The sequence below is a fragment of the Protopterus annectens genome, chromosome 6.part0, assembly GCF_019279795.1.
Source record: "Protopterus annectens isolate FY-2018-M chromosome 6.part0, PAN1.0, whole genome shotgun sequence".
Classification (NCBI taxonomy): domain Eukaryota; kingdom Metazoa; phylum Chordata; order Ceratodontiformes; family Protopteridae; genus Protopterus; species Protopterus annectens.
In genome coordinates this window covers 589,861,021-589,876,186 of record NC_056737.1, presented here as the reverse complement: position 1 = coordinate 589,876,186, position 15,166 = coordinate 589,861,021, and positions in this window count along the sequence as shown.

The window sequence follows — 15,166 nt, the reverse complement described above, 5'->3', positions numbered from 1 at the left end:
GAGCTCAAGCTCAATGCCAAGAAATGTATAGTTATCCCCTTTGGGAAAAACATGTACCCATGAATTACCACATAGGTGGCAGTACACTAAACACCGAAAGTGTGATAAGAGACTTAGTGACACAGGTGTACAGTGGTCTCACCTTCGATAACCACATCACCACAACAGTCAGGAAATCCTTCTATGTGGCACACCTCATCACTAAGGGATTTCCATCCAGAAAAAGGAGGTCATTGTCCCACTGTACTCATCCCTCATTAGACCCATCATAGAATACAGTGCCTCATTTGGTATGTACCTCTTAAGACATCTGCAACAACTGGAAAGGCCGCAGAAATACCTCACTAAAAGAATCACAGGCCTAAAGCAGATGCCCTATGCTGACCTTCTAAAAAAACTCCACATATACTCTGTCACATATCGTCTATTCAGAGGTGATCTCTGCTTAACATACAAGGCCATGTCAAACCCAGAGCTGTTGGACATGCTACACTTAAAGAAATCCCAATCTCTAAGAGATACACACTCCAGGGATCTAAACCTTGTCATCACAATGAACAAAAACATGCTAGAAGGATAGATTCCTGACACAGAGACTCCCCAGACTCTGGAATAAACTGCCCATACATGTCATGCAGAGCACCTCTTTGGCCCTCTTCAAAAGGAACCTTGATGATTGGATGGGAGATAGGAAATTCACCCCGGGGATCATGTCAGTTGCCCTTCTAGACAGGGGTCCAGGGAAGTAAATACTGTGGTAAGAAATAGCCAGGGAATTGTCATGGCTAGGCTTGTATAGGCCCTAGGGCCGATAGCTTAGTATCAACCTATGAACCTAAATATTTTTTTTCAGTATCTTTTCCATTGATTTGTTTGAGGTAGAAGAGAGATGTGTAGGTGGGAAGGTTGGGAGAACGAGGTAGAGGGGCTCTGTCTGGTGAGATATGGAAGGGTTCATAGATTAGTACTAGCCTAACTACCCTTGTAGGGATCAAACCCTGCACCTTGTATCTGTAAGGTAAACACCTTAACCATTATGCCAACCTCCTGCCTGAAGTGGATGGGCATTTTCTCAACAGGGCAGAAGGCAATGTGTGGGTGTATCCATGGTGCCAGATAGTGTATTGTCAAGCCAAAGTATAGAAGAAGAAGAAGAAGAAATTAGAAATGCCACACGTTGTTGATGTTATTGTAACTGTATTGTCAGAAGAAGGCTTGGATGGTTCTACATAAAAACACTGATAAGGAACATGAACCTTTAGATGAATTTGGTTTACCACAGGCTGATGTCGTCAAAAGAAATAGTAAGGTCAGGAAAAAGACCAAAAATACACAGAGGATGTAGGATAGAACAGTTAGGGGTGAAGATAACTAGGTGGTTCAGGCAAACAGGAATTATAAAGGGAGCTAAGAGTTTTCCTACTAGCTGAATAATTAAAGGAAAGAGACAGGGGAAGAAAGTGCACCCTCTGAAAAAAGGAGTGAGCCAGTTTAGGACATTGTCATGGATGCGTTCGGGGGTCTGTGTAATGCAGTTGGAACAACTTGCTTTCTCTTTTAATTAAGCCTTAGTTTTATAAACATGACATATAAGTATCCGACAATTTTCAGCAAATTAATGGAAAATGATAAAAGACTGCTAGTACATGAAAGCTGAAAAAGAAGACTGAGTTCAGTAAAAGATAAATGTGCACCATAAATGCAGGCTATGCGATTGTTAAAGATGGAAATTATGTAGATTGTAAATAAGCTTGTTATAATAATAGAAAATAACCTTAACTATAAAAAAGTTATTTTCCTAGTTTGGGTTTGACAGAAACTGTGATAGAAGTAATGAATGTAAAACAGCAACTGATATTAAGAGCAACAATTTGGGAACAGTTTAGTGGGATAGTGTGGTCAATATGCATGAGATCAGGAAGCAGGAGACTACTGAGATGTCATATTTGCAGATAAAATTAAAAAAGGTACTGATCACAAAACATAAACATTTTTTAACATTTCTATTAAATCATATGTTCAGCAATGGCATAGGAAAACTTTTTCTTGATCTTGTCTCATGCTTCCTGCTGTCATGCCACAATAAGTGGTCTCTATAATGAAAAACACTCCTACTATAATAATTAAAAAGACTGAATTATAATTTATATATGGTGCAAACTATTTACAAATGTCAATGCTGCATATCCAAGAGAACAAATAAAAATAGAGCACTATTTTTGTTGAAAAATTGTCCTGGATTCTGTTTTAGAATGCTCATCTTGCTTTTACCAATGAGGAACTGTATACTAATGAATTTCATATCTCATTCATTATAAACAGACTATTCAGAATGCCATACCAGTCACACACCTTCAGCGGCTTAGCTAGCCATTCACAGTCTTCCAGTTTTGGTCTGTGAGACAGAAACTTCCAGAAGTAATAAAATGACTCTCAGTAGTTTCAGGCTGAGCAGGATAGCTTGACCGTGTTAGTCAGGCTTCAGCTGCACTGATAACTCAAACATAGATTACTTTTGCCACATTTAGAGATCCTATCTCTTCCAATATTTGCTTCTTACTATACTACTTGGCAAGCTATGAGTTGCCAGAATTCCACATCATTGACTTCCTCCATCAAAAAATGTACTACAGGTTGAGTTCCAAAAATTGTGGGAACAAGCCTTGTAATCTAGATATTTATAGCAATTTTATTGTATACTGCATACTTGTACTGTATTTCATAGCTATTGGCTCACTGCTGTGTTAAACATTTCTGTAGTGTTTTCTGCCTAAAATAATTTAGGTAGTAGCTGTAATATTCTCCATATTCCTGATTGTGTTGTGGGCCTAGTTGTTTGTTGGAGGCTTTTTTCTGAGCTCATTGTCCAGACCATCTTAATTAGCAAAGACCATCCCCCACTTCAGTGAGAGTTTAGTGTTTATGATCATTGTCTAATTGGGTTGCCAGGTCTACGGCTTGGAGAAAGCACCTCATTGGTTCCTTTGAGCTTTTTTAAAGTTGTTTCAGGTTTCAACTTTCTGTTACTTAAGAGGTTAACTTAAATGTTTCAGCCATTACACACAGAGCTGTCTGAGGAGGAGCAGCTGATCTGTGATATATAGCAATAAGTAGCCTGTTTTTTTTTTGCTTATTTGTAGTAGTTATTGCTTATTCTAGATATTTATAGCAATTTTATTGTATACTGCATACTTGTACTATATTTCTTAGTTATTGGCTCGTTACTGGTTTTCTGCTGTGTTAAACATTTCTGTAGTGTTTTCTGCCTAAAATAGTTTAGGTAGTAGCTGTAATATTCTCCATATTCCTGATTGTGTTGTGGGCCTAGTTGTTTGTTAGAGGCTGTTTTTAGATAGATAATTATCCCTGTGAGACTCAAACACCTTAACCATTAGGCCACTGATTTCCATGCGCTCATTTTCCAGGCAATCTTAATTAGCAAAGACCATCCCCCACTTCAGTGAGAGTTTAGTGTTTATGGTCATTGTCTAGTTGGGTTGCCAGGTCTATGGCTTGGAGAAAGCACCTCATTGGTTCCTTTGAGCTTTTTTTAAAGTTGTTTCAGGTTTCAACTTTCTTTTATTTAAGAAGTTAACTTGAGTGTTTCAGCCATTACACACAGAGCTGTCTGAAGAGGAGCACCTGATCTGTGATATATAACAATAAGTAGCCTGTTTTTTGCTTATTTGTAGTAGTTATTGCTTATTCTAGATATCTATAGGAATTTTATTATATACTGCATACTTGTACTGTATTTCATAGCTATTGGCTCACTGCTGGTTTTCTGCTGTGTTAAACATTCCTGTAGTGTTTTCTGCCTAAAATGGTTTAGGTAGTAGCTGTAATATTCTTCATATTCCTGATTGTGGTGTGGGCCTCTTTGTTTGTTAGAGGCTGTTTTCTGAGCTCATTGTCCAGGCCATCTTAGCAAAGATCGTCCCCCACTTCAATGAGAGTTTAGTGTCTATGGTCATTGTCTAATTGGGTTGCCAGGTCTATGGCTTGGAGAAAGTACCTCATTGGTTCCTTTGAGCTTTTATTAAAGTTATTTCAGGTTTTAACTTTCTGTTACTTAAGAAGTTAACTTGAGTTTTTCAGCCATTACACACAGAGCTGTCTGAGGAGGAGCACCTGATCTGTGATATATAGCAATAAGTAGCCTCTTTTTTGCTTATTTGTAGTAGTTATTACTTATTCTAGATATTTATAGCAATTTTATTGTATGCTGCATACTTGTACTGTATTTCATAGCTATTGGTTCACTGCTGATTTTCTGCTGTGTTAAACATTTATGAAGTGTTTTCTGCCGAAAATAGCTTCCCACCCTCTCTCCCTATTGGCATCTTGTCTTTATACCTGCTGGCCTTGCAGTTGCCTGCCCCTACTCTAAATTTGGTCTTGGACACTCCTCCCAGTCTAATGTCATTAGCTCATTCTACCTAATACAGAGAAAACATCTGAGAAGGCCAACCCAATTAGTTTCTTTCCTTCTGTTCCTCCTTTCCCCTTTCTTAAATTGCCTAAATCTCCTTGTGTTCTGAGTGTGCCTCTCAAACATTTTGGAAAAATAGAGTATATTTTAGTGCATTTATTAAAACTGTATTTGCCTTAATATTGCTACAACTCAAGTGCTCTAGGTTGCACTGCATCTGAATTGTTTTTTGTGTTTTAGCTGCTTTTCTGTATATAGAGAATTTTCTGTATATGTAGACTAGCTACTTATTCTACTGTATTACTGCCTCTTATCATTTTTCAGTTATGCTTCATTTAAAAAGTTTTAAATTGCTAATTTTGTAGAGTTTTAATTGCATTTACTGTTTAGGGCTACACACTCAAGTGATTTAGCCTTTTCTGTGTTTATTTACTGTATGATTGTATTGTTTAGCCTGTTTTAACCAAAAAAAAAAATAAAAAAAAATAAATACTATCTTGTTTGCCCGTTTCCCACCTTTCCTAGCTAGTATAGTCCAGATCCCAGGCTTTGCTGGTTTCAGAACTTTATTTTCTGTGTTCAGAGCTATCCAGACCTTGCTGTGGTAAAGGGAAGTCCTACTGCTTACCAGTGGGAGTGGTGAGCATTGTACTGCCTATCTAACACTAGAGGAGTGGTTTCCAGCTCTGAAATTGTAATTTTATTAGCCATTTGGGTTGATTTCTATCCCTTTCAACTTTCTTGCTTAAAAACGTGTGTGTTTGCACATTTTTTGCATCGTGCAGCACCTCAGGGCTGCGGTTAAACTATTCCAGGTGCCATCTGCTCTTCAAATTTTCCCTTAGAACTAGCTGGTTTCTCAGTAGTAGCACTAAAATCTGAACAGCACTTGCTCTAGTACCTCCTGGAAAGCACTAGGAAGCCTTAGACTGATAGAAGCACTCAACTCTCCTTGTTAATAAGGAGAGATTAATCATAGGCACTAAACAGCCTATAACTGCAAAGTACCTTGCAAAGGTAAGGGAAAACAGCTCTTGTACTTTACAAAAAAAAGCACCCAAACAGGCATGTCCAAGGGTCAGCTTCTGGTGATTTCTCCTGTCCACCTGGTGAATCTGGGCATACTGTGGCAATGCAGCAGCTGCCTCATGTACACAGACAACCCTCTCCTCCTACCACCCAACACTACAACCTGCGAGAGATGCATTTGCATAGCCAAACTGGAAGCAAAGCTACCATTCACAGCCAAAGTGACACATAGCTCACAACACCAGTGTGCCACCCAACAACAACCCCTAAGGCAAGACAATGTACCCAACACTTTATTCATAGGTGACTCTATAGTCAGGCACACTGATGTCCCACTCACCAGGCAGAACAAGGAGAAAATTACAGTCAGCTACCTGTCGGGTGCCAGGATCCGCCACATAATGCATGCACTCAAGTCACTCCACAACAAGTACAAATATGACTCTGTCATTGTCCATGTTGGAGTGAATGACTTGAGACGTACCTCCCTGGACTACATAAAAAGAGACATGGAAGAGCTCTCGAATCATGTGGCCCAGGCAGGTATGACCCTAGCCCTGAGTAGCATTGTGCCTTCGCCCAGAATGATACCACAGTTTAAGGACAAAATGATTGACTTCAACAATTGGCTAAGCTTCTGGTGTCATTCAAAGGGGATCCAGTATCTGTCTGCCTGGGACAACATGATCGACAAACCACGATGCTTTGCCAGAGATGGTCTGCACCTGTCAGCCCTGGGATTCAGGTTACTGGCTAAGGCTCTTGCCACCCCATATAGTACCTTTTTTAGGCAAGGTTAAAAGGACAAAACCACCACTGTAACAGATACAAGCATGCAAAATCTGAAGGTAATGCTACTCAATGCTAGAAGTCTAAACCTCAAAATGCACTCTCTCGAGGCACACCTAAAAATGGAGAACATCGATATCTGTGCAGTAACTGAGATCTGGTTCAAGGCTCCAGAGAGCACCCCTACTATACCAGGCTACAACTCTTATCACACTTTTCAGCCACCAAACCAAGACCAAAACACTAAAGGTGGAGGAGTGTTCATATTCACCATGGTATTCACACCTCCAGGCTAGTTGCTCAACATAATGCATCTGAAATTCTCCAGGTGCAACTAACATTAGGTAAGACTGCAATCCAAATTGTAGCTTGCTACAGATCCCCCATCATGCCCCAAGATTCTCACTACATCTTTCTAAACATACTGGAAAATATTAAGATACAACCAAACACCCTAATAATGGGTGATTTCAACTACCCTGCCATTAACTGGGAAAGCTACTCGGGTGCCAACACTTTTTCCCAACGGTTCTTGGAATTCATAAATTCCAATGCCCTGGATCAACTAATCCATTGCCCCACTAGGGGCTCCAATATCCTAGACCTGTTCTTTACCAACATGGGAGATAGATGCTCTACACCAGTGGTCACTCCCTCATTGGTCAGGTCTGACCATAAGCAAATCACCCTTGACATCCACCTCCCACCCCCACCCCCAGTAAGGAAACCTCTGTAAAAAACTTCTCCAAAGCCAACTTCATGCTACTCAAGTCAGAAGTGACAAACTTCACGATACCCATGCAGACGGGAGCTGAAAGTTCGACTGCTGAAACCTGCACTAAGGCACTGTATGAGCACATCCACTCGTGCATGAATCATGCCATCCCAAATAGAACCAAGATGCTCTCCTCCAGAAAAAGGAAGTCAATCTGGTGGTCCCCTGCCATAAACAAACTGCACAACAGAAGAAAGAAACTGTTGCAGAATAGAGGAAAATCCCAGGATGCAAAAACTCCCTTACCAGCCTCAGTAAGAAGCTGAGATCCTCATAAAATCCTCCAAAGCTAGTTACAAAAATAAAATTGCCAAAGATTCCAAAGACAACCACAAGGCATTCTATAGTTATGTCAAGAATCTAAATGATAATGCTCAGATCTGCTCTGAGCTACAGCAGAATGGCATAAAATATACTGATCCCAAGGATATTGCCAATATCCTGGCAGATCGAATTAGTCCCAACTTCACCCCCTCTCACCCACTAAAGGGCCCATCTCAATACCAAAAGATTGCCAAATTCTGGTAATCACGGCCACACAGGTAGAAACTGCAGTCTCCAAAGCTAAGAATACAGCATCCATGGGACCAGATGACATCCCGGGCTGTGTACTACATGGACTACAAAATGAACTGGCACCTCACCTAAGTGCCATGTTTAATCATAGCCTCACCTCAGGCTTCGTGCCCACTGAGTGGCGCACAGCTACAGTTATCCCACTCCACAAGTGCGGGGTCCACTTTGGATCCCGGTAACTACTGTCCCATCAGTCTGATGAGCCTGATCTGCAAGGGCATGGAGAGCATTATCATGGAACTTATAATCAAAGACATTGTGGCAACCTTCAAACACTGGACCCCACCCAGTTTGGGTTCATGAAGGGCCGATCTTGTCTCCTGAACCTGATTGACTTCTTCGAATCAGTCTCCAGATCTGTGGACGAGGGTAAGGCAGTCCAGACAGCCTATCTGGACCTCTCCAAGGCCTTTGACACCATCACCCACTCTGGAATCATAGATAAACATACTAAGCTGGGCATAAATCCCTACATCACTTGATGGGTTGCCAACTGGCTTACTGACAGAACCCAGACTGTAAAAGTAGCTGACTCCAAATCCATCTCCATCTACTTCTCTGAAGTACAGGTCAACACTAAGGTACTCTGGCTAACAAAGTTCGCAGATGACTGCAAACTGGGAGCCATTATTGAATCCCCAAATATGTGGATATTCTACAAAAGGGCCTTACAGAAACAGATGCTTGGTGCCAGAGCCATGGGCTCAAGCTTAATGCCAAGAAATGTATAGTTATCCCCTTTGGGAAAAACCATGTACCCATGAATTACCACATAGGTGGCAGTATACTAAACACCAAAAGTGTGATGAGAGACTTAGAGACACAAGTGGACAGTGGTCTCACCTTCGATAACCACATCGCCACAACAGTCAGAAAATCCTTCTATGTGGCACACCTCATCACTAAGGACTTTTCATCCTCCCTCATTAGACCCATTATAGAGTACAATGCCCCATTTGGTATGTACCTCACAAGACATCTGCAACAGCTGGAAAGGCCGCAGAAATACCTCACAAAAAGAATCACAGGCCTAAAGCAGATGCCCTATGCTCACCCTCTAAAAAAACTCCAGTTATACTCTGTGTCATATTGTCTACTCAGAGGTGATCTCTGCTTAACATACAAGGCCATGTCAAACCCTGAGCTGTTGGACATGCTCCACTTAAATAAATCCCAATCCCTCAGAGCCACACACTCCAGGGATCTAAACCTTGTCATCACAATGAACAAAACATGCTGGAGTTATAGCTTCCTTATGCAGAGACTCCCCATACCCTGGAATAGACTGCCCATACATGTCAAGCAGAGCGCCTCCTTGGCCCTCTTCAAAAGGAACCTTGATGATTGGATGGGAGATAGGAAATTCACCCAGGGAATCACGTCAGTCACCCTGCTAGACAGGGGTGCAGGGAAGTAAATATTGTGGGAAGAAATATCCAGGGAATTGTTATGGCTAGGCTTGTATAGGCCCTTGGGCCGATAGCCTTGTACCAACCTATGAACCTATGAACCTATACAATCCACACTACTCCAAAAAAGACAAATGCAACATTAGCCATTACAACTGTTTTATTGAATAACACACACACACACACACACACACACACACACACACACACACACACACACACACACACACACACACACACACATATATGCATGTATATGTATATAAATAACCAAATCTGATTAACTTGTTTGTAACAAATTATATCTAACACCATATGAAAACTGTGTTTAATATCAAAACTGAATTTCTGCATTAATTACCGGTTGGCATCCACCTGCATGCACTGCCACTTCCCCTTAACAGCTGGACAGCATACACAGTGCCTTCTTAGCTCCACCATGAATCATAAGTTTACCTGCCCAAATTCTCCACTTCTTTGTTGAGTACAAACTACTTGCATCTCAGAAAAGCACAGGGGATGGGGGGGGGGGTATGAGATAAAGCCACAATGAAACTTGCCCACCAGCATGTCCTACATGCAGTTAAAGCCTCTTTTCTAGCAGATAAATATTACCTTCATTTGTTTTTATACATATATATATATATATATATATATATATATATATATATATATATATATATATATATATATATATATATATATATATATATATATATATATATATATCTATCTATAGCAGAAACCTCAGTACATGCACTCTACCGGCCCCATCTGTTAAATTACAGAAAAAACAATGTGACTTGCTTCTGTAGATATTCTATAATCTCAATGCCAGCAGGTTTGCAGGCAGCATTCCATGTTAATTTCGGTATAAAGACTGACCAACCTATGTGTTTAAATGGAAACTTTTGATGGAACCCAGATAAGTCTGCAAATATTTTACCTAGAAGGATACATTTTGGAATGTAACATAAATCACTGCCTCCCAAATGAATTAGTAAAGCATCAGACACTTTGTTGAAGGCACACAGTTTTTCAATGGATTGTAAAAAGGGAAACCCTGATAAACCTGAATACCCTTGCCAGACTATTGTCCATAGAGCAGGACTGAGACTGAGATTCAAGACATGTGAAGGGAACAAATGCTTAAGTTAGTTAAGAATGTTATTTTGTTTAAGCATTACATTGATGATTTAATTTTTATATGTAGGGGAAGAATTAGGATGGGTTTTCTGTATTTATTGATTAGTTAAACCAGAATAAATTGGGGTTGCAGTTTACCTTTACTGTGGATAGAAAAATATACAATTTTTGGATGTGGAATTTCATATCAAGGAAGATTTGAAGGTAGAACATAAACCCCATGTGTAGCCCACTGTCGTTAATAATTTTTTACAGGCCAGTAGCATGCATCACATTTAATGGAAGCATTGCCTATGGGTGAACTTAAAAGGATTTATGAGAATACTTCTGATAAGAATTTGGTGGGAGAAGAGTTTATGAAGGTGGAACGGAAATTGTTCCAAAGGGGTTATTCTAGTATAAATTTGAAAAGAGCTAAGGATAGTGTGTTAAAGGTGGGGGTAGTAGCTGTGGTAGGTGTTATAATAGTTATGATGATTTTAATATGCATAATTCTGATCAGGATACTGATAGGCAGGGTAAAATATTGTTTTTTGTCACCAGATTTTCCCCATTTTCTGATATTTTGAGGAGGTCAGTGAAAGATTTGTGGCCTGCGGTATGTGAAGATGAGCAACTAAAGCATTTGTTCCCTTCACATGTCACATTTTCTTATCAAAGATATTTAAATTTAAGGGAGTTGGGTTTTAAGAAGGTTTCTTTCCAGGGGGCTAACATGGGTTCCTTCCCTTCTGGAAGATGTAAAGTATGTTCTAGGATTAAGAACATTTCAGGTAGAAAAATTAATGGTAAATTATTTCGTTCTATGGGAAGGTTTTCATGTGTTTCTTATGGGGTGGTTTATATTTTAGGATGTGGGTGTACTCCTGTGAGGTAGTATGTTGGACAGACAAAACATATGGTAAAAGTATTATTATGACAGCTACTAAGTAGGGCAGGACCAGCTTGAACGTCACACTAATGGGGGAAGGGATGTGAATTTAACATGTGTACCAATAACACTTTGTTTTACAGCACAATAAACCACTCCCTTGCATGATAAAAAGTATATATATATATATATATATATATATATATATATATATATATATATATATATGTATATTGAGAAAGCAAAAGACAAAAAATAAATGGTAATGGCAAACAGTGCCTCCAACCAGTAGTCGATTCATAAAAGTAGAAAAAGGAGGCACCAGACCAAACAACAGGTGAGCATTGATGAAGTGGCTTAGTCCACGAAAGCGCTCACCTGTTGTTTGTCTTGGATTATAAAGTGTTTTATGTTATTTGCAGCCATGGTCTGGTGCCTCCTTTTTCTACTTTTATGAATATATTTAGAAAGCTTGTGAGGAAACTATTACTCTGTTAATTTTGTTTTACTTGGATCGCTTACACAGTACTAAGCAGACTGTGTACTTAATAAAGGATTTTCGACTGGAAACAGACTGTCTGCCTTGCTTGGATTACTTTTGAATACTTAGTAATTCTGTACAATATTTCATATTATATATATTTTTTTTACTTAAGACGAGTTTAAGTTTTCTACTTCTACTACTATTGTCTGATCTGATTAATATACATTGATTAACTAGAGATATATGGACTGAAAATCTTCCACACATTGAAGTTTCTTACACTGTTTTGTAATTCCTGAACATCTGGGACATATTAGAAATAGGAATTTTGATAGTCCAGTAGTTGAACACTTTATTAATGCACATGGAGGTTCTAATGTTAGTTTCTTCTTTAGTGTGTTGGCTACACCTTTTCTTGCTAGGGGTGGGGATTTTTTAGCTAGTTTGTTAAAAATGGAAAGCAGGTTCATTTTACATTATAATAGTGTAAAACCTAAAGGTATGAATCTGGAAGTGAGTTTAAATGTATGTTATAACACTGTATATATGATGTTTTGTAATTCATTGTAAATGGAAAAATATTTTACCCTTTTTAATGGTATGTTTTTTTAAGCAGGTTCTTGTAGTAGGTTATTGGGTGATGAGATGATTGTTTAATTGGAGAAGTTTGATATAAAATGGGATTGGCTGGGGGCTCATGTTATTCCTTGAAGGCTGTTTGCTAGGCTACCAGATGCACCATTAAAAGTTGGAGTTTGTTTCCAGTGACTGCCTCCTGAGTGTATTTTTTTGGATATTTCGTGTTGCTGTGTGTTTGAATGGTCCGAATTGACCCATTTTTTGCCAGCAACTGGATACTGGGCAAGATTTCCCACAGTGCAAATATGTGTGAGAAAAGCAGCAAGCAGGCCAAAAACATTCCTCACTGTTGAAAGCCCAACAGACTTTCATAGCTTAAGAATCAAAGTTGTTTCCATGGTTGTTGAAAGAGGGTTTATCCAACATAGCACATAACCATGTGTCAGGGCAGCACTTATCTCACCTTAATGACTTGTTGACCACTTTTAGTTTTCTAAACCTTTGATCAAAACCTAACCATGTTACTCCCATGCAAATGTGATGAACTCTAATGGTCAATAAGTATGAAATTAAAGGTAAAGCCAGCTGAGGGTCATTTTCAATAATGATTGCCATAAATATTAAAAATCTAGCTGCCCAGGAATCCCAACTCTTCTGTGTTTGCTTGTTAGCTGATGCTTTACCTTGGGCAGCTAGAGCAGGTCTTTGGAACCAGCTTTTTCAGCTTCCAGTAGCCTTTGGATCCCATTCTCATATACCAAGTCAAAAACATCTATGTAATCCCCAGGAATTATTTTGTCTTTAATGGATTTGGGTATGTAAGAAGTTATGTGTGCCTTGGGGATATTGACATATATCAGTGACGTAGCAGAAGTATTAACTTCTGTGGGCATTGGGGACAGCCTTATTGGAATCCTGGTTTCAGACTCATGATTGCTCTTTGTACTTCCTACTGTCTTGTCTTTGATTCCACTTGAGGATTGATCTGAATTAGCTGAGAAAGGAATGAGCATTTTTAGGATATTAAAAGCTTCCTTGCTGCCTTTTCTTAACTGGGAAGCTAAAACCCTTTTCTAAAACTAAATCAAATAATCTAAAATTCAGCTAGGTATTCATCTTAAGTCTGACTTGGTATGATCTCCCTTTCTCTATTGTTTTCAGAAAAAGGACCATCATTAGTTGGCTCTTCTAAGATGGCTGTTGACATAGGAGTTTCTTCTTGAACCTCCATTTCCAAGGTACTTACACAGGTCTTCTGAGATCTGCATCTATTCTATTTGTCAGGAATCTCAGATGACTATAAGGAATCCAACTTGGGTGTGGACTGACCTCTCTTGGATTCCTTTGTGATTTGGCTACCCTCAGTTTCCAACTCATAAAACAGTGCTTCTGCTTTGCAGGTTAGTCTAGTCCACTGAGATTTGAGAGTCTGTAGGGTTGTTGCACCTATAGACGAAGAAACAAGAGACCATCATTATTACTCACTAATGCTTATTCTTCTACTATCCTTGTAAATTATGATATTATTATAGTTAAAAGAAAAATATATATTTTTGAGTAACTACATGCCACTAGCATAAGCTAAAAATGCAGTGTCTGTGGTTCTCATAGATGAAAGATGTAATATCTGACAAGTACATGCCTAACTAATAAAATACATATCTATTAACAGGAATTAATTCTTTGCAGCTTCTGACCAAAAGTTTGCTGATAAAGATTCAGTGCAGTTGGTACCAACAGCTGCTTGTCAGAAAACATGATGTATAGTAATGTAATAATATATATTATATTACATTTAGCAACTAAGAAAACATTGATGCTTGTCATTATTTTATTTTCTAATCTTTTTTTTTTTAAATCTAACAGGATCAGCAACAATTCTGCATGAACTGATAGAAAGCCGGGGTTGAATTATAGCCTGGGGAGACACTGCTTATGAGAAAAAATGTATGCATCTCTATGAAAAACCTAATGCTGACAAGCCAAATGATAACTTTGTCCCTCAAGTAAAATGGAAAAACATGTCACTGGCACTTGATTTTATGTGTGTTTACTTTCATTCTTTTGACTAAGCTGAGCATAGAGAACTATACTGCTTTGAATTGTCACCCCAATAATCATGGGCTTAAAGCTATTTAATATTTATGATCGTTGAGTAATAAGACTGTAAAGTGATAATTAATGGCTAGTATTCATAGTAGTTTACGTAAATGTGCTACATTTTTTGAGACATGTGTGAACAAATGTAGCTGAGTGATGACCTCAAATGTGCAAATAATGAGAAGGAAATGAGAAGTGATGTAAATCTTCATATGCTAATGAAGTATGTTTTCCCCATCTGTGAGTCATAGTCACATTTTCCTGATTTTATGCACTGGTCGCAGATGCCCTGTATAAAGGGGAAACATTGTCAAATATATCAGTGTTGCATTTGGTGAAAATGCTATCAATTGCTGTGAGATTTGCTATTTCTAGGTCAGAGTTGGCTGTCCTGCCTTGGCCAAAACTGCTTGCTCCCAGTGGTGTTCACAGGAGAAGAAATTGAAAATATAAGGAAAGGATCGCTGATTATAACTTTGATAATCAGGAAATCCTTGATAGTTTAGTGTACAGGGATCATTATAAGGGTCTTAGTGGGCATGTTTGACCCCCCCCCCAATAGGAGCACTGGAGGAATGCATTGACTTTCTACTCCTGTGGACACCAAAGTATGTATAGCCCTCAATATACTTACTACAGGAATCTTCAAGAGACAGACTGGGGACACATTGGGGATCTCCCAGGTTTCTTCCTCTAGGATACTGCAGCAGTTCCTGGATGTACTTTTGGCATATGTGGATCAGTACATCTATTCTCAGTGTCACAGCAGGACCAATCAGGACTCTGTGTGCCTTTTTATAGTTTGGCATGTTTCCCTGAGGTACTCAGTGAGATAGGTTGCACCCATGTTACAATTAAGGCCCCTCATAGTCCACAGAGGGAGTGATACCACAATAGGAAACCCACAATGGGAAGGGCTACCATCCCATCAATTTCCAGGTAGTGTGTGATGCATGGTGGGGTGGTTCACCACCAA